Source organism: Lycorma delicatula, chromosome 11 (genome assembly GCF_047948215.1).
Source record: "Lycorma delicatula isolate Av1 chromosome 11, ASM4794821v1, whole genome shotgun sequence".
Classification (NCBI taxonomy): Eukaryota; Metazoa; Arthropoda; class Insecta; order Hemiptera; family Fulgoridae; genus Lycorma; species Lycorma delicatula.
The window spans coordinates 58,423,429-58,444,047 of record NC_134465.1 but is presented as its reverse complement, the minus strand read 5'-3'; the positions used below and the strand labels follow the sequence as shown (position 1 = coordinate 58,444,047).

General features: G+C 30.0%; 1 protein-coding gene across 1 annotated transcript in view; it reads left to right on the top strand.

The window, feature by feature from the left end:
- LOC142331948 (uncharacterized) overlaps positions 1 to 20,619 on the top strand; it is a 382,649-nt gene that overhangs the window by 283,550 nt on the left and 78,480 nt on the right. The gene's annotated exons all lie outside the window — the stretch shown is intronic.

Here is a 20,619-nt window from a genome sequence, read left to right as displayed (position 1 = left end):
GTTGACGAAAAGATTCGTGAAAACTGCAGTTTCACAATAACTGAGCTTTCTCAATGTTTCCCACAAGTTTCACGGACTTCATTGTTTGAAATTGTTTCACAGAAGCTAGGCTACCGTCACTGAGTGGTTGAGATCACAGGCGGCAGAATTCTATGACACAGGAATTTCAAAGCTTGTCCACCGCTATGATAAGTGCCTCAATTTGTATGGTGATTATGTTGAAAAGTAGTATTTTAGTCCCTCTTTCACATGTATATAATAAAAAGTTTTTTTTAAATTCCAAAACGTTCCTTACTTTCTGAATAGCCCTCGTGTGTATATATATATATATATATATATATATATATATATATATATATATATATATATATATTATTATTATTATTATTATTATTATTATTATTATTATTATTAGTATTAAATGTTTGTTATAATTGAATTATAAACTGGAACTATTACTGACTGCGATTCTACAAGAATAATGCGATTGCCATTTGTAGGAGACTGGTTGGAACTGAACAAGAGTGACAACTGAAGAATGAATAATGAATGACCGACCACAAGAATGATGATGTACTTGCTTAAATAATGTTGCTGAAGCTGCTGCTTCGTCAGGAGCCGAGTGTATCCGAAAGGAGCCGTGTGAACAACCAACCCCGTAGGAGAAAACACCCGCCTTATGACGCTTCTGGTCGCCACACCACTGCCCCCGTTCCTAGCTCTGATGGGCTTTAACGGGAGTCGTCTTTTGCCCTCTAACTTTTTACATCTCATAGTAATAAGCCAGGCCTCATTGGAATGCCACCGATGTAAATGCCTCGGTAGACATTTACATCACTGATTTATAAACTCAACTTTTGCCTGAAGGCCTCATCCGGTCATCTTGAATGTCCAACATAGTTGCCCTCTGAACTAGCTAACCGAGTTCACGGAGGTACTAAACCCGCGTCTAGTTTTACATTAGCCGTGTGAACTCGATTACCCCCCCACCCCACACACACAAGGGGAGAAGATCCCGCCTCGTAGCGTGTCCGGTCGCTACACCACCCCCTCCGTTCTTAGCCAGTAGTGGCTTTAACGGAGGACAGCTTCTCGCCTTCAAACTGATCACATACCACAGCGTTCAGTTCCGCCCCCGCTGAGATGCCACTGATGCAGATGCACCGAGGGACATCTACTTCGGTAAATTCACCCCGAGATAGTTTTAGATTTATGCCTTCCGAAGAAGACAACGGACACCTACAGCTACCACGTCGCCCTCAGGAACTAAGGTAGAAACCTAACCGCGGAATGAAGACTCCGCGCCTAGTTCTAACCATTTAATGAGCCAATTTCATTGAATGTCTCGAATTAGCCGTGTGAACTCTCGATTCCCCCTCGAGGGGAGAAGATCCCGCCTCGTAGCGTGTCCGGTCACTACACCACCCGCTCCGTTCATAGCCATCAGTGGCTTTAACGGAGGACATCTTCTCGCCCTCAAACTGATTGCACACCACAGCGTTCAGTTCAGGCCCCACAGAGATGCCACCGATGCAGATGCCCCGAGGGACATCTGCATTGGTAAAGTTAGCCGTGTGAACTGTCAGAAGCCGAGTTATATTATCAGGAGTCGAGTGCATCCGAAAGGAGCCGAAGATATTTAAATTTAAAAATCATATTAAATATATTAAAACTCCAAAATTGAAACTATAATAATAAAATATAAATATGTAAAGAGTATTTAAAAATTAAAGAAACCTAAATCCGAACAGTGGCGACGTTGAGTTTTTCTGTTTTTTTTTTTTTTTAATTTTAATCGTCAATTTGTTTTCAGTAGTTTATGACAAATCATCATTGAATTTTAAGCGTCTCAACAACGTTTACAAATCGTAAAAATTTATTGAATATGGAATCGGTTACAATTACAAATAGTGTAGTTCGCGATATTAATGGTGTGTGTGCATAATCGGCCATACAAAAGCACAATTCATCGTTTGGTTAAAAAATTCGAAGAGAATACTTTTTAACTGATGTTGAAAAACCAATTCACAAAAGAAATACAAGTCAAAAGAATATTGCTACTACAAGTGCAAGTTTTCGTGAAAATCGAAATTTATCGGTTTTAAATCATTCACAAGACTTGGGCATTTTTTTCAACAACATGGCAAGTTTTGTGTGAAGATCTTGGGTCTATACCCACATAAGATTTGAGTAACTCAAGAATTAAAACCACGAAACCATTTTTTGCATCGATATTTTGCTGATTGAACTATAGAGCAGTTCGAAGTGGTCCAAATTTTCATTAAAAATAATAATCTTTTCAGATTTTGCTTGATGACTTTGTAAACAAGCAAAACTGACGTATTTTAGATGTTCCAATTCACAAATGATTCAATAGCAACCATTATATTTGAGAAAAAATAACTGTTTGATGCGTATTACAGGCTGGTGACATCATTGGGATATTGTTTTTTTTTTTTTCGAAATTGAGCAAGGAGATGTTGCGGTAAATGGTGAACGAGCTATGATGGTGATTTTTTTTTTGTAATTTGGAAAATTTTGGTTTGAATAAGATGGGGTTTCAACAGGATGGTGCCACATGCCACACGGTTGCTGAAACAAATCAGTTATTGTAGGAAAAGTTTGGTGGTTCATAATTTCACGAAATGGTAATGCCAATTAGACACCAAGATCATGTGATTTGAATCCTTTAGACTTTTTTTCTATGGGGTTGTGTTAATTACAAGTGTATAACAACAAACAACTAAAGATTAATGACTTGAAAGCAAATATTAGACGTATTATTAGTGGAATACAAGCTGATTTATGTTAAAATGAAACAAAGATTTGTTGATAGACTTGCCATGTCAAATAAAGTCTTGAATGACATACGAATGATATTATTTTCGAATAATCTAAGGTTATAAGCTTACAACAAAAAAAATGGTTGATATTACACATATTTTTGTTTTAATGCAATGTTTTATGTTTTGACTAAAAAAAAGGATGCTATGTTTACTTTTGCTGATTCCCCCGCATTATTGCAGAAAATTTGAAATAAAACTTTATTTTTAAATTTGTGTTAATTTCTAAATTTTAAAACGGCTTATGTAATTCTATAATACGTAAACTATATAAGTATTAATAAAATTAAATAGCCTGATAACAGTTTAATGAATTATAATTATATATTCAACCGTTTATCTACCTTTCTATTTGCACTTACACACAAATAATTTGCTGTTCTATTTAATTTTATTCATTTACTTTTTTATAGTAGATTACGCTGTTTTTATATGGTTGTTTAAAACACAATATGTTGCATCTGTATTTTTTACTAGATAATCCTGTCTTATTTAATTCTGTGAATAAATAGTAAAGCCCCGCTAGTTTCCTAACAGTATTATATGACACTAGTCTCTCATCCTTATCTTTCTCCCTTTCATTTTATGGAGAGAACGTTTTCTCTTTTTATTAATCTATACTCCTCCCTTCTCATTTCGTCGACACAACAAACCCAATAATGCGGTATCCTATTATTCAAATTAAGCTCTCTCCTTCTCCTAAGACAACTATTGTAAAATACATACTCTCTCATTTTCTCTTTAAATTTCTCCTTGCACTCTGTTTATATTATTCCCGCCTGGACCTAGGTAGATAACAGCCTTTCCATAACATACATTTTCCTATGCATATCTGAATATACACGTATTCATCACACAGACACGGGCGCGTGCGCATGCACACAAATACATATCTAAATTATGCAACGTATGTACACATATGTTCAAAATCTGAAATTTCTCAAAGTTATAATTTAAACTCTTTTGAACTTTGAAACTGTTTTTCCGCGGTTCATAATATAACAAAAATAAATTAGTTTAATTCGAATTTGAATACTAGATCGTGGAAACCGGTTTTCATTGGTGGTTGGGTTTCAATTAACTACACGTCTCAGGAATAGTCGACCTGAGTTGGTTCAAGACTACAAATTTACCGATAACTGGCTAATGACTTTAATTGTTGATGCGACTATAAATAAAAGTATTAAAAAATAAAATATCATAGTAATATTTGTTATCTAATAAAAAACAAACTATATGTATAGAAACAAAAATCTGTATATTGATCTATATAAAAAATTCTGCTATAGAACAGTCTTTTTTACTTTAAACGTTCATAGAAATGTTGAACTTTTATTACGTAAAAGAAAATATATTAAAAAAATGTTGTGTCAATGGCAATAAGTAGAAGTTAAATTACGTTGATTGTCCAATTCTGTTCACCGTTCAGATCATTTACCAATAAACAGTTATCAATTTTTATAGATTTCGAGTACATCCAATCAGAATCATAAATAACAGTATGAAATATACAATACAAAAAAACAATAAATTATGAAACATTGAAGCAATTCTGCAGATCATTTACCAATATATGGTTATAACAAGTCGATCACTTACACTTCCTTCTTTCTTTTTCTGTTTAGCATCTGAAACCACCGTAAGATATTCCTGACCATTCACCGACCATTCCTGAGATGTATATTTACTTGAAACCCAACCACCAAAGAACACCAGTATTCACGATCTAGTATTCAAATCCGTATAAAAGTTAACTTTACCAAGATTTCAACCTTAGAACACTCGACTTTGAAATCAACTGATTTGAGATGACGAGCACAGCACTAGACCAACCCGCCTGGTTCACCTACATTTCCTGATAATACAAAAGATAAATTATGAAAAACCTGACGATAACGAGTACTTCATAGGAAAAATTACCTTCCTTCTAACCACATATTCCCAAGAGCTAGAAAGTATGATTAATTGATTATCAACTACTCATATTCTAGCTGTGAATCTTAGGTCCTGTACATAGTAATTATGCAAAAGCACAAAAGGATTAATCTTTTTCGAATTAAACATAATTACGTACAAAATTACAGTTCGATGTTGAGACTGAACTAGTCATTATATTTTTTTTAAATATTTATAATTTTTTTCACGTAGTAACTTTATAAAATTAATAAAAAAATAAATAAATTTTCTTTAATAATCGATAGGGTTTGAGACCTTATCTTTTCTTCTGTGACACGCCAGTTCGAAAAAAATTAATTTGTTAAAACAAAAAAAAATAATATAGAACGCTTTACAAAACTAATTAAAAATTACTTTAAAGTATATTGAAAATACTGCAAAAATCAATCCAATGAATTAATGTCTATAAATTAACAAAATAAATTAATTTAAAAAAAAACATGTGAAAAATTGAAGAAACCAATGGTAAATTGATAAAAAAACAGTTATTTATGTATAATAAATTAATATAACATTTATAAGTAATAAATAATATTTATTTAAATTAACGCAATTCTGATAGAATTTCTTGTTTATATTTCTGAATATATCGGTTTTATTAAAAGACTATTGTCCAAACTGTATTTAAATTTTTGTTAATCTTATAAAAAAATACTATTTACAAAGAGTTTATAATACATTACGTAAATTCAGTACATAAAAAAAAAGAACGTCAACTGTAAATGATTTACACTGAATATATTTAGTAAGAGATATTACAAACTGCTTTGCAATACTGGTTAGGTTAGAAAAACGTTTATCATATTCTCCCGGTAGATGGCTTTAGCATCACAATAACTCTGACAATATTAATCGCATCTGTCAACAGTTACGTGCTTTTGAAAAACGACATTTACTATTTTTTACAAAAGTTATCATTATATTAATTAATTTATTTAAAAGTTACTGCGTCTTGAAAATAAATAAAAATATTCTAAATGAAATTTGATACATTTTGAAATTTTATTTAAAAAAAGAAGTATGCGACTTAGGCTTTTAAAAAAAAATTGTGATGTTTATGGACATCATGCAATATTAGTACGCGTGCTGGTTCAAGTGTTTCAAATTGAGAAATTTTTATATTAATGGTACATTCATTCTAGTCAGTCATGGACTGAAAACGCCGTGATACCATAGAAAATATTGACCATAATCAGAACATTATCTCAGTAACGAACTAAAAATCGACCAAAAAATTGTTTTAAACCGTTTGAAAAAGGCTGGATACAAAAAAATGATGTATCAGTTAAAGGTTTAATTGATTGAATTTCCACCTGTGAATCATTGTTAAAACAGAACGAAATCGAATTATTTTGAAACGGCTCGTTGCAGGCGATGAAAATAGTGTTGAAGTTTGCTGATTCTCTTAAATAAATTAACCCTTTACGAAGTTACATTTATAAATTATTTTTTATGATAAATTGTAATTGTCATATATATATATATATATATATATACACACACATATATATTACATGTAAAATTATTAAAATTGCAAGTCTTTTCTTTCTTTTTCCTGTTTAGCCTCCGGTAATTACTTTCAGATAATACTTCAGAGGATGAATGAGGATGATATGTATGAGCATAAATGAAGTGTAGAGTCTTGTACAGTCTTAGTTCGACCATTCCTCTAATGTGTGGTTAATTGAAACACAACCACCAAAGAACACCGGTATCCACGATCTAGTATTCAAATCCGTGTAAAAATAACTGACTTTTCTAGGACTTGAAGGCTGGAACTCTCGACTTCCAAATCAGCTGATTTGGGAAGACGAGTTCACCATTAGACTAACCCGATGGGTAAACTTGCAAGTCTATATGTACTATATGTAACATCATGTAATTAGTGCATGTTGAGTCGTTGGAGATTGATCGAAGACTGGACTGACGACAAAGTATGACCTACTGATGTAGCAGATGGCGCCGTGAATCTGTAAGGAGCTGTGTGATCTGTACGGAGCCGAGTACAGCCGATAGGAGCCGAGTGCATCCGAACGGAGCCGTGTATTCGTCAAGAGCTGTGCGAATCCGACGGCAGCCGAGTACAGCCGAACGGAACTATCCAAAAGATCACTAAATTTTAAAAGTCCTAGTTTAAATAGAAATTACTGTTTCTCATTAATAGCCAATTTTAAATAACATGAATGAAACCTCAGTCTATAGAAATGGATCATGTAAAACAATAATGTAGGAAAATATAATAGTCGAAGCAAGGTGAAGCTCTCTATAAATGAAGGCTAAACCAGGATTGTGGCCAAGAAAAGTAATACTGTGTATGTGCTGGGATCGGAAAGTAATTGCTCATTATGAGCTGCTGCCGTCAGATCAAACAATTGATTCTAACCTCAACTATCATAAACCGAAAATTTTATGTCAAGGGATCAAGATAAAGCAATGGAATTCATGGAAAAAAGGGAAAGATGTTGTTTTCCGTTACGAAAATACTAAATCCCATATATTTTTGACGACCCTCAAAAATTGAGAGAGCTTGGGTGGGACGTTTTTATGCATCCTTCGTATAGTTCTGATCTTACACCGTTAGATTATATTTTGTTTCGATCTCTATAGTACTTTCTAAACGGTATTAAGCTGGTTTAAAAAGAGGATTGTGAAAGCCACGTACCATAGTTTTTTGTTTAGAATATATGAAAGTTCTTCAGTGATGGTATAATGATTTTACCTCAAAAATGGCAAAAATGTGGTTGATCAAAACGGAAGATAAACGTCAACTGAAATATTTAAAAATGACGTCGTCCTCCAATACAATGATTATTTTTAAAGAAATTTTCATATTAGCTATAAAAATAACATATATCTTTTTTAATAATTTCCAGTTAATTTAAGTAGAAGAAAATTAAATTGGGACCACACTCCAAAAAATTCATCTACAAAATATATAATGGATAATGCTTTAACAATTTATATATAAAAAATATATATACGGTTCGTTTCAAAAAAAAAAAAATTTAAAAAACCAGTACAAGTGTTCAGAGTAAAAATCTGTACTATTTAAAAAAAATTGGTCAAGAGGAAATTATATTAAATACTTTTAATTCAGCAGAGCATCATCGCGTTTTTAAGTTATAATTGGATTTTTGTTAATGCTGTTAAATAACTAATTCATTCAAATCACGCTTAATACAATTTTTTTCTTAAAGTTCTTGCATTAATTAAATTCTAAAGAAAAAAGAAAATAAATGTTTTCACTTAATTAAATTGTTTATATCCTACTTAAACAATTTTATGTATTTTAAAAATGAAATGTTGAAAAAAATAGCCTAGTGAATTTTTTTAAAGACAATTTTCTCTCAGAGAAAATTCGATTACTTGTTTTGCTTAAAGTGATAAAATTTTTTAAAATTAATTCTTTTTTAATTTTAATACAATTAGGTTTTTATTTTAAATATTACTTTTATAAAGATACTACTCGGTCAAGGCTCGCTTCGCTCGCCCTTACTGTCTACCCAGGACTTTTACGGTGTTCATTATCCTCAATTTTGTGAGAATACTAATGATAAATAAAAATATTAAACCCTGTTCAATTGATAAAATCTATTAATGTATAATAATTTCTTCAGAGTAACAGGACTCGAAATTTTGAGTGATCTGAAGTATGCGGGTATCAGAATAGTCAGTCCATATCAAAACATTATTTATACCCGGTTACCCGTCCTTCGTGTGGGTAAAAAGTGTTTTAGACGGTTCTTAGCGTTACCCGATAAACCACCAGGAGTTGACGGTGAAACTTCGTTTTTCATTTTTTATCTTTTTTTTTATTTTTTAAAAATGTTTTTTATTCAAGCAACCTGTGGTAAGTGTAGCCAGCCGAGACGCGTCGCGTTGTACGTATAATAACAGTGATAATGGTTTTGTTGGATAAGCTGCGCTTTTTTATTGGTTGTTTATTAATAGCATTGTGTTCCTGTAGAATATCGCAAATTTAAAGCTGCTTTTCTTGGTAACTGAAAGAGATATTACATAAAATCAAAGAAAAAGAAATCTTTTTTTGTAAAAAGTTTAAACTTTCCAACAGATTTTTGGATTTTATTTGACCAATGGTTAATTCATAGATAAATATATAACGTCAAATCCTAATTACGAAATGAAAAAAATATCAAATATAAAACTTGTATAATACTGTAATAAACAGTAAAAACTTGTACAATACTGAAATAGACAGAAATGATTTAATTTAATGGCTCAGTTAAATTAACTATCTGTTAAACTGAAATTCATGAGTTCGATTGGAAGAAATTTCCAGTATTTTCTACTGTAAAATATTTTTTAAAGGTTTGAAACTAATTTAAATCTTATCGAACATAAGAAATATATATATATATATATATATATATATAAACAAATATATGCATATTTTTTCATAATAATGGAAAAATTCACGAAAGATAACAAAACAAAATCTAAGCTCAAAGAAAAACGTATAACTTGAGATTGACATTTCGTGCAGAATGACAAATCGTTTGTTATCCATTGTCAAATGATAAACGAGTTTATAAAAATAAAAGCACACATACATACATAAAGAAAACGGAAAAATTCTATCTCTAGTTACAAATTTGTAAACGTCTTTGTCACATAAGTTACCAACACGTATTAACATTTTGTTACCGCTGATATTTTAGAAAAAAAAAGTTTTTTTTTAATTTCGTTTTTTTATTATATTTTACTTCGCAAATATTCAACGAGTTATATTTCATTTAATCTTTTAAATAAATAAAAATAGGGATCTATTTCGGAATTCTCCCCTCAAAAAAAAAAAAAAAAATACACTTAATGTTTTAACCAATCGGCCAAAATACGATGTATTTTTAATATCCAATAAAAATTAGTTGGGAATATGCATGTTTCAAAATAAAAAATTATAATTGTTAGGTTTTCCTTTCTCCCCCTCCCAAAAGTACAAATTTTTCCCCTGGAGATAACTCAAAATAGCATGAAATATTAATATTAACAATAACCAGGTTGGAAAAAACCCAATAATCAGATATAACCAGTTATATACTTTATAAATTTAATCTAACCAAACTTACCCTACGCTCGCTAACTTTACTAATTAACAGTAACGTTTTGAATGTTTAAATAATAAATTCAGTAAATATTGCTACAATTATTTTTTTTGAAAATGCCATGCCTGATCGGGATTCGAACCCGGGACCTCCCGATGAAAGGCTGAGACGCTACCACTCGCGCCATGGAGGTCGGCAATTATTTATTATTTAAATAATCAAAAAATTACTGTTAATTAGTCGAGTTTAGCGATCGAAGCGAGCGTAGATTAAGTTTGGTTGATTATATTTCTAATGTATATCTATAATTATAACCAATAATGCTTATATTTTTAATATGTAAAATAAAAAAGAATGTTGGTGTGATTAAGTTATTGTTAATATCAATATTTCCTGCTATTTTGAAATATAAATATTCCCACCTAATTCTTATTGGATATTAAAAATACATCAATTTTTGGCCCATTGGTTAAAAAATTAAGTGTTTTTTTTGGGAGGTGGGAATTCCGAAAAAGATCTAAAACCGAAATTTAAATTTAAAGGAGTAAAAAGTGGTTTACTGATAATATTAACAAGATTTTTTATTTGATAATTATAACAAATATTTTCAAAGCAAAATTTTTCAAAGATCGTTAATTTCATTTAATAAAATTTTAAAAACGGTTATAATTTTATGTAATAATACATTTTTTCTAGCTCTTATAAGTAATTTTCATAAAAATTATTGAAAAAATCCTCCCTCTCTGTCACACTCTCTCCTTCTCTACACAAAGATGAATTATCACATCTCCTTTTCAACTACTTTCTTCATATTGTTAACAGGGAATGGAAAAACAAACTCTCTAACCTGAAATTTCTCAACCAAATTCACCTCTGATACAAAAGAAAACACTATCTCAACAACTCCTTCGCTTTTGTCGACAACATCGTTCTACCATCTGAAAAAGTAGAAATTTCAGCCCGAACAATATGAAATCATTCAAAAATTCGCAGCTATATCTGGTCTTCAAGTTTTCTTTAAAAAACGCAATTCATTACAGACATTAAATATTCTCCCAAACGTACTCGAATAAACAACGATCAAATAATTTCTGAAGTCAACAAATTCAAATTCTTCAGAAAAACCATCATCTCTAACATCTCTGAAAAAGAATCAGTGAACGAAAGAGCATAAAAATTGGAATTTGAATACCATCTCATCTGAAACATCTAAAATAAAATATACATGTCCATCAACACGAACATCTGCCACTACAAAACCGTCATCTAAATTAAATGCTTGTATGTAGCAGAATGCCCCGGACCACTAACGAAATGTGACATCCAAATAATTGAACGTAAAGAAAGCAACATCCTCAGGAAAATCCTAGACCCAAAGAAAACTGATAACTACAAACTCCAAATCGATAAGTTCTCTACACATACTATGAAAAATTTACCGATATAATGCAAAAATTCAAAATCCAGTTCTATGGCCAATCTTCTCGTATGAATGACGTAAGACTCGTAAAACGTATCCTCATTTACATCAAAACTCAAAAGAACAATAAATGGATCGATGATTTCGTAAATATATACAAGAGATAAATTTTACAGATGGAGAACTAGAAGACCGGAACTCATTTCGAGACAAAATCAAGAATTTCAGTGGGTTATAAGAACTAATAAAACAAATCAACATTGATTAGGCATGGTCTAAGAGAAAAGATCTCTCCACTCATAAAAAAATGAAAAATTACTGGAGTAAAAGATTGAACCCTTCCATTAATATGTTCATGCATTCCATTGATAACATAAATCGAAAAATAGACAGGGTGATTCAGGATGATAGGGCAATACTTTAACAACCCATTCTAGAGGCTAAAAATAAGAAAAAAGTTCATATAAATGTAGGTCCGAAAACGTTTTGTTAGCGAGTTATACAGGGTGAAAGATTTTGCTCGAGTTTCAGTTCCTCCGGGTAAATTAATGCTTTCTGAAATTCTGGGAAGGTCAATTAAGGGACAAATTCAATTGTTTCTTATGGTTTTTGAGCTGGAAAATCGAAAAAAATAGGTCCCAGAGTTGTATCTCTCTTAGTTTCTAAGATATCCCATGTAAAACGCCAAAAATAGGGTCAAAAACACATTTTTTACGTTTGACGTACAATAACGTTGTTAAATTGGCAATAAATCATTCATTTTTTAAATATAAATTGTAGAGAATTTAATTATAAGAAGATTGATGTAAATAATGTCAACAGAAAACAAATAAAATGTTAAACATGTCGACTCTTATTAACAACAAAACCGACGAAAACTTAGAAGAAAATGTTACAAAAAAAGAAAACAGATGTGTCTAGTAGAGGTAGAAGTAATAATTTTAGACCTACGGAAAACAAATTGGCAACACTGATTTTTTTCATCACAATTTGTTTAAATATTACTCATTGTTGTTGGTATGTATAAATCAAAAACGCTTACCCGTAGAATGTTGAAATTTGGGATCTAGGACTGTTGTGACGTCTAGTTGTTCACCTCCCCTTTTGATTGCAATCGACTGAACCAAAAGTATCCAAAAAAGCACAAAATCCAAAACATTTGAATTTTGGACTTTTTCTTAACTGCAATAATAAGCCTTCATTGAGAGCTCTTCACCGATATTTCAGAAGTGGTATTTATTTTCATCAATTACAGAGTTATAGCCAAATAAAGTTTTCATTAATCAAATATTTGGATCTTACTAGGGGAAGGCACATCGGTTCAAATCCGACTTTATTTCCTTCTCTTTTTTTTTTAACTTCTTTTAATTTAAATATATTGAATTATTAATAATTATTAACATCCGATTAAAAAAAAAATCAGAAGTTATTAGTGAAATAGAATTTTAATACGTTTCATTTGAATTCAAACATTTTTACAGAGGTTAAATTTTCAGAGGTAAATTTTTACAGAGGTTTTTTACAGAGGTTATATTTAAATTTAAAAAAAGTTTAAAAAATATATATGTATATGAAGTCAGATTCAAACCAATCTGTGCATGATTACGGATCTGACACGTTCTCAGTTACACCAAATAACTTTTTGAGCGACGTGAAACAAAATTAATATATAAAATAGAATTCTGATACGTACACCACAAAATATTTGATGCAATATGGTGTCCACCACAATACAATTGAGCAACTGTCCACTTTATTAAAGAATTGGAGGATCGTATCCCATTTTCAAATGATATAAGTTTAAACGAAGTGCAGTAAAAAATATGTATATGTAATTTAAAAAGCGTACAAGGAATTCATGTGGTGTCCACATCAGATTTTTTAATTACAATTTTTTTGGTTAATAATAAAAAATCATTATATTATATACAGCGTGTTCCCGAAGAATATAAAAAACTTTCAAGACACATTCTACTGATAAAAATAAAGAAAATAGTTCATATAAACGTATGTTCGGATACGCTTCTTTAGTAAGCGTCGACTGATTTCTGTACATTTGCTAAAATTACGACTTTTATTCTTGGATCAAGATTAAAGCGGTTTCATATGAAATTTTACCTGAAAAATTGAAAAAATATTGGTCCCAGAAAAATAATAATAAAGTCAGAAACAAATTTTTTAAAGGTTTTGTTCAATCTTATGTTTTAAATAAACAACCATTATTAAAAATTAGGTACTTACGTATTAGGCCGTCGACTACAACCATCATGATTCCGTAACTTTGAAGTGTTTACAAAGTTACGGAATCATTAACATGTTTTACATATTAAAAATATAAGCATTATTGCTTATAATTATTGATATAAAATAACCAAACTTAACCTACGCTCGCTTCGTTGCTAATCAAGACTAATATTAATATTTTGATTAAGTAATATTTTGATTATTTAAATAATAAGTAATTTGCAATAATTACTGAAATTATAATTTATATACTCAAAACATTACTGTGTTAATTAGTCAAGGTTAGTGAGCGTAGGTTAACTTTGGTTAAATAATATTTATAAAATAAAACTATATAAATGATAATATATATTAGATGGGGTGATATTAAAAATAACCCAAAAGTTTGCAATTTATTATTCGACAGGCTAATACGTAACTACGAAAAACAATAATGGGTGGGTATTATTACCCATTTAACAAAATAATTTTTACCCAAACATAAAATAGCGTATTTTTCGACCACATTGTTTTGTCTTTTCCCCATCACACTCACATACACACACTCACATACACACACACACACACACACACACACACACACACACACACACACACACACACACACACACACACACACACACACACAAACGCGCGCGCGTAATTACATATCTAAATTATGCAACGTAAATATCTAATACGTATGGATGTACACATACGTACAAAATCTGCAATTTCTCAAAGTTATAAATTAAACTCTTTCGAACTTTGAATACTGTTTTTCCACGGTTCATAATGTAATAACAATAAGTTACTTTTATTCAGATTTTAATACTAGATCGTGGAACCGGTATTCATTGGTGGTTAGGTTTCAATTAACCACACACACGTCTCGGGAATAGTCGACCTGAGTTTGTTCAAGACTACAAATTTACCGGTTCAGTTTCATTTGACTGATAAGTCACCAATGACTTTAATTGTTGATGCGACTATAAATAAAAGTATTAAAAAATGAAATATATCATAGTAATATTTGTTATAAATAATAAAAAACAAACATATATATATATATATATAAAAGAAAATCTGTATATTGATCTATAAAATAAATTCTGCAATAGAATAGTGTTTTTTACCTTAATCGTTCATAGAAATGTTAAACTTATATTTAATTGCATACACACACACACACACACACACACACAGAGAGAGAGAGAGAGAGAGAGAGAGAGTGAGAGAGACTGAGAGAGAGAGAGAGAGAGCGAGAGAGTGAGCGGGTGTTTTTGTGAAGGGGTAGGGGGAATGCGCGCGCGCACAAACACACACATAAACATACGCACACATATGCACACATGCCCACATACATACATATACACATACATACATACATTCTTCTACTGCAAAGTCCTTTCTTCTCGTTTAATGAAATTTTTATTTTTTCTAAACATCTAACCTACCTTAAAGTCATTTTATTTGTTTTGATCTTTTTTTTGTTCAACCAAAATATCTTTTACCTTTAATAAATAAAACATCATTCTTCCAATTAAACGAGTTTTATACATTGGGGAGATTATTAATTTTGACATTTATTTATATTTTTATGTAATCATATTTTTAGGCTTAAATTCTAAATACTTTATACCATTTTTAATTTTTAAATCAATAAATAATCTGTTTAAAAAATACAGCACTTTTTTATAATTATTTTGTAAATCATTTATTTTCAATTCCTATTTATATATATAATTTTACTATTTTTTTTTTTTTTTTTTTTTTTTTTTTTTTTTTTTTTTTTTTTTTTTTTTTAATTTGTTGGTATCAAATGAAGGTATCTACTTAATTTTGATTTTTGATGTGTGTAACCTTCGTACGAATAAATAAAAAACATTTCGAAGTTCAACCTTGAAAGAGCTGAAGAAAGGTAAAAAAACTTTGAACAATGAACATTTTTCCCATTTCCGACTATACTAAACGAGATATTCACTATACGTGAGCTTTGCAATACTCTTCAGATAAATATCTAAAAACACACGCGCGCGCGCCCACACACAAACACATACACACACACACACAAATACATACCTAATACAATCTTTTATCTTTTACCCCAGATTTCCAAAAAAAAAAAAATATTAAAAATACAGTTCTGAGACCTACTTTTTTCAGGTCCAATTTCATATAAAACCAAAAAAATTACCCCTTAATTTGGATCCCATGAATTACAGTCCAACATAATTTTACCTAAGACGCAGGAATCAGGGCGAAATCGTTCGCCAGCCAACACTCGCTGACGAAAAATTTCCGAATCTATGTTTATATGGATTTTCTTGTTTATTTTCATGAGTAGAACATATCTTGAAAAATTAATTACATTTTTCATGAATCACTCTTTAATAAAAAATAATAAATCCATATAACAATTTGACAAATCTTACATGACCGGTCCACTGAAAAATATAGTATTTTTCAAATGTAAAAACCTACATGTACATTGATGATCAAACTGGACTTGTCCAGACAATACACGAGTAAGCAAACTATTATTACCTATCAACCAATTATTATTATGTTAATAGTACCTCAACATACTCAAATAACTACATTCATGGATAGCTTAATCCTATTGATTCAACTCCTTCTACTCCAATTCTCATTTGTAAAGTGATATATTGGGATACATTTGAATAGATTAGAGAAGCGAGTGAAATAATCATTTGACATAATCTAATAATGTGAGTGAAATAGAGAAGAGAAACTAATAGCATTTAGTAAACTCAGGAAGTTTACTCTTATTTATTAATCATTTGATTGTAATTTAAAAAAAAAAACTGATCGAATACGTAAAAAACATTTTTTCAATACTGTTTAAATTTAGATTTTATGAATTCAACGCTAAATTATGGATTTATAATTTTTTTTTCTAAAAACTGTAATTTTTAATTTTTTTAAAAGATGTTTCTGAAATGTACTTTATTCTTACTTTCCCTTCTATTTAACAGCTGTAGTTATATAGAAGGGAAAGTATGGTGGTCGGGTGTATCCGATTTTCACCGAATCTTGACAAATTGACTCCTATGGACTCCAGAGAACCGAAAAATGGCATCGAAATTTCCGCGACAAATGTGCGTACTTATGTAAGTACATTTAAATCCACAGGGTTGGTCGTGGTAAACGCGTCTTCCAAAATCAGCTGATCTGGAATTCGAGAGTTCTACCGCTCAAGTTCTAATAAAGGCAGTTACTTTTATACGGATTTGAATACTAGATCGTGGATACCGGTGTATTCCCCGTGGTTGGGTTTCAATTAACCAAGCATCTCAGGAATGGTCGAACTGAGACTAAAAGACACTTCATTTATACTCATACATATCATCCTCATTAATCCTCTGAAGTAATACCTGAACGATAATTCCCGGAGACTAAAAAGGAAAAAGAAAGCTATGTAAGTATATTGGCATGTAAATTACCTTATACCTCCAGAACTAATTGAATAATTTTCACCAAATTGGTGATAGTATTTCTATAGTAGGGGTATTGATGCTAGTAAATCTTCAATTAAAAAATCAAGGAGAGGGGGATACACGGGAGAAAAACGAAATCGTCTCCAGATTTTGCATATATAATTTTGTGAATATTATTGAACAACTTTTGTAAAAAAATTATTTTCCTAATTTTCATCCCCACCCCTAAAAATGGTTCTAATTTTGAAAAGTTATACAAGGCAGTACAAGGGATGATTTTCATTGCAGTTTTTTCTGTTGATTTCTCGTTGTGCCCGAAAATTTTTCCTTCACAAAATGGGGGCTCTAACCCCTATCTGTCGGCCGGATCCTAAAAACCTCTATTTGGGGGTTCGCGCTGAAATTTATAAACATAGCTTGTGTGGATTGTCGGTTTTTTTATAAGCTTTAAAAATTCATGCTTATATCTTCATCAAAACCATTTTCATTTCGATAATTAACTACTTAATTTGTTTTATTAAACAATGTGTATAAACATATTTTAAAAACTAATCATTAGTCATCAAATATTGGGATCCAAATCCATTTAATATTAGTCAAATATTTTTACAAATAATCTCAATTTTTACAGATTAATTATTTTAATTTTATAATATAAAACTAAAAAGAAAATGAATGTTACATACAATGAATCACAAATTTAACATCTCACAAAAATTATAATTCTTAATGTTGGTATGAAATACTCCAGATTCAAATACCAGTTCGTATTGAATGATTAAATTACGTCAAATCGGAGTGAATACAATACGTATTAATATAACATAACGAAATGATTAAGCAAACAGATCCTTAATATTAAACAAAATATGTAACTGCACTTTTAAATAATAATACTAAAACAATTAAAAAATAATAAATAATATAATTTACTTACAACGAATTCATTACTTTTAACGCATACGGGTAACAAAAGCTCTAAACGCACAATAAACGAACTGACATCGCATAGCTAACAACGTTTTTGCCTGTTGTAACATGTCCGCGCAACAACAGCAGGCAGGCTGTCGCTGGCAGGCTGAACGCAGCAGTTATTGCGCAGTCGCACGACTGTATACTCTGTATCAGCTAGCTCTGTCTGATAAGCGATACGATCCAATATCAAAACAAGTTGATATTTACGACAAATTACGTCGTTACTATTGTTGCCTTAGCAATTATATTACTTAGACCGATCGAAATAATCATTTAGAGGGGAAAAAATTGTTACCTGTACTTTTATAATTTAATTTTAATTGGACTTGTTTAATTGTATATCCTTTACATCTAAATGCTTCTAAAAATTCATTCTTATTTTTATCATTTGACAAAAATTTCTCTTGTAAAAATATTATTTTTGTATGCGTTTCAATATTAAAAAAGGAACACTCGAAGATTTTTTTTTATTTAAGCGTTCAGCTGTTTTTGTTGAAGATGCAATTGAGTTTTAATTATCCGGATAATCATCAAATATTATACAGCTATAATCTACATAATGATTGCGTACAAAAGACAAATATCTTTTGGTACACAAAATTATTCGACTTAGATGTTTATAGCAATACAGCATAAAAATAAAATTTCAGGTCAAACAATGAAACAGTTTCTTTTATATTTTTTCCGTACAATTGAATGGTGTAATCAGATTTTGAATTTTTTTTTTAAATTTAAACAAATTATCTACAATTACTGAAAAATTCAGTGTTGCAGTCATTTTTTGTTTTATTTTACAATTATGAGCATGTTTTTGAAATTTAATTATAGATTTTTATTTTGATTTTACTGAAAAGTATATGTCAAAACGAAAAAATGAGGACTGGCTGAACTCTGTACGATGAATTTCTTCTTTTTTTTAAAAAAAGAAAAGTGTTTCGGACCGGAAAAATGAACATTTTGGATACTTTTTTATCTAAAAATATTTGTGATTATTTAAAACACAGAAAGGTCCACTTTCACAAAGTTTCATAAAAAATAAACTATTTTTACAAAAATGAAAAATAAAAAAAAACGAAAAAAAATTTTTATGTTTATTCTATGTTAAAAAGTAACCGTTACAAAAGTTGTAGATTTTTGCATGATCTACAACTTTTGTATTGGATACTTTTTTTTGACGTCAACTTTCGCCGGAAATCGCAATAATATCATTTTTCATCCCTTTTCAATACTTTTTAATGATTTTTTCTTTAATTACTATGATTTTATCTTCTCCACCACCTCCGCTCACGCATTTATTTTTTTTTTACGTTTATTATAAGCCCTTTTTCCATTTCCACTAATAAAAGTTTAGTTAACGATTTTTTTTTTCTCTAAGTGTAATTTGTTTGAACTAGATAGGTTAGGTCATGTTAGAAATGTAAACGTAGTTCGTTGACTTCGCCGCATGCAGTCTCTTACCGAGAAACCAACCGGGTTGGTCTAGTGGAATGATTTGGAAGTCGAGAGTTCCAACGTTTAAGTCCTAGTAAAGGCAGTTACTTTTATACGGATTTGAATACTAGATCGTGGATACCGGTGTTCTTTTGTGGTTGGGTTTCAATTAACCACATCTCAGAAATGGTCGACCTGAGACTGTACAAGACTATACTTCACTTACACTCATACATATCATCCTCTAAAATAATACCTGACGGTGATTCCCAGAGGCAAAACAGGAAAAAAAGACTCTTTCCGGCGAAGTTCTAATGAACTCCCTGATTTAAAGTGGCCGCTAGTAACGCTACATCCGTGTGAATGAAATACGGTATGCGCACGTTTTAGTTAAAAATCATTGAATTAAATAAACAAAATAAAATGATAAATATTTAAATTAAACTGTGCGTGTAAGCCGTGGATCAGAAAAAAAGCCGCGTGAAGGGAAAGTCCTACAACTGTATTGTCAGCTTTTTTATTTTATGGATTGTAGCTTTATATTTTATCTAATATGATTAGTTTACAGTGTTTCGATTGTTTGAACGAAAAGTGTTTAACTGTTTTGTTATCTTGGATATTAAAGTTAACTTAGGGAATATAAAACATTTTTAATCTGTTTTTGTAAACATCATTTACTTTTAAACTTTAAGAAGGTTAAACATAATGTAAAAGTTTACTTTTGTATTAAAGTTTATTATTGTTATTATTCTATTAAGTCATACTAACTTTTAAAAAAGTAAAAATTAAGAATTACCTCCGTTAAAGATGTACACATTATTTCAATATTTCTTAATTATTATAACAATTATAAAACTAATGTAATTAATATAAAATCTTTGAAATTTATTACTTATTGAGATTTTTAATGTAACTCTGAATAATGTAATTTATTTTACAACGTTGTTACTGGGTTTATTTTCTTATTTTTTAAAGTTATATAATCTTTTTCAAAAATGTTGAGCTAATTCTTTATTTAAAAAATGTTTTACTATAAAATTTAATATAAAGTTGTATAACTTTTGAAAAATTTTGTTATAAGATAAATTTATAAAATATGGGAAATCGTTGTAATTATTTTGATATTTAACATGTATTTTTTTAAAAATAAAATTCTAAATTAATAATAGATTTAAATAGTAGCAATGTAGTTTCTTACCTTTTTTTGATATCAGTATCGTTTTGTTAAAAAGAGTTGTATTTATATT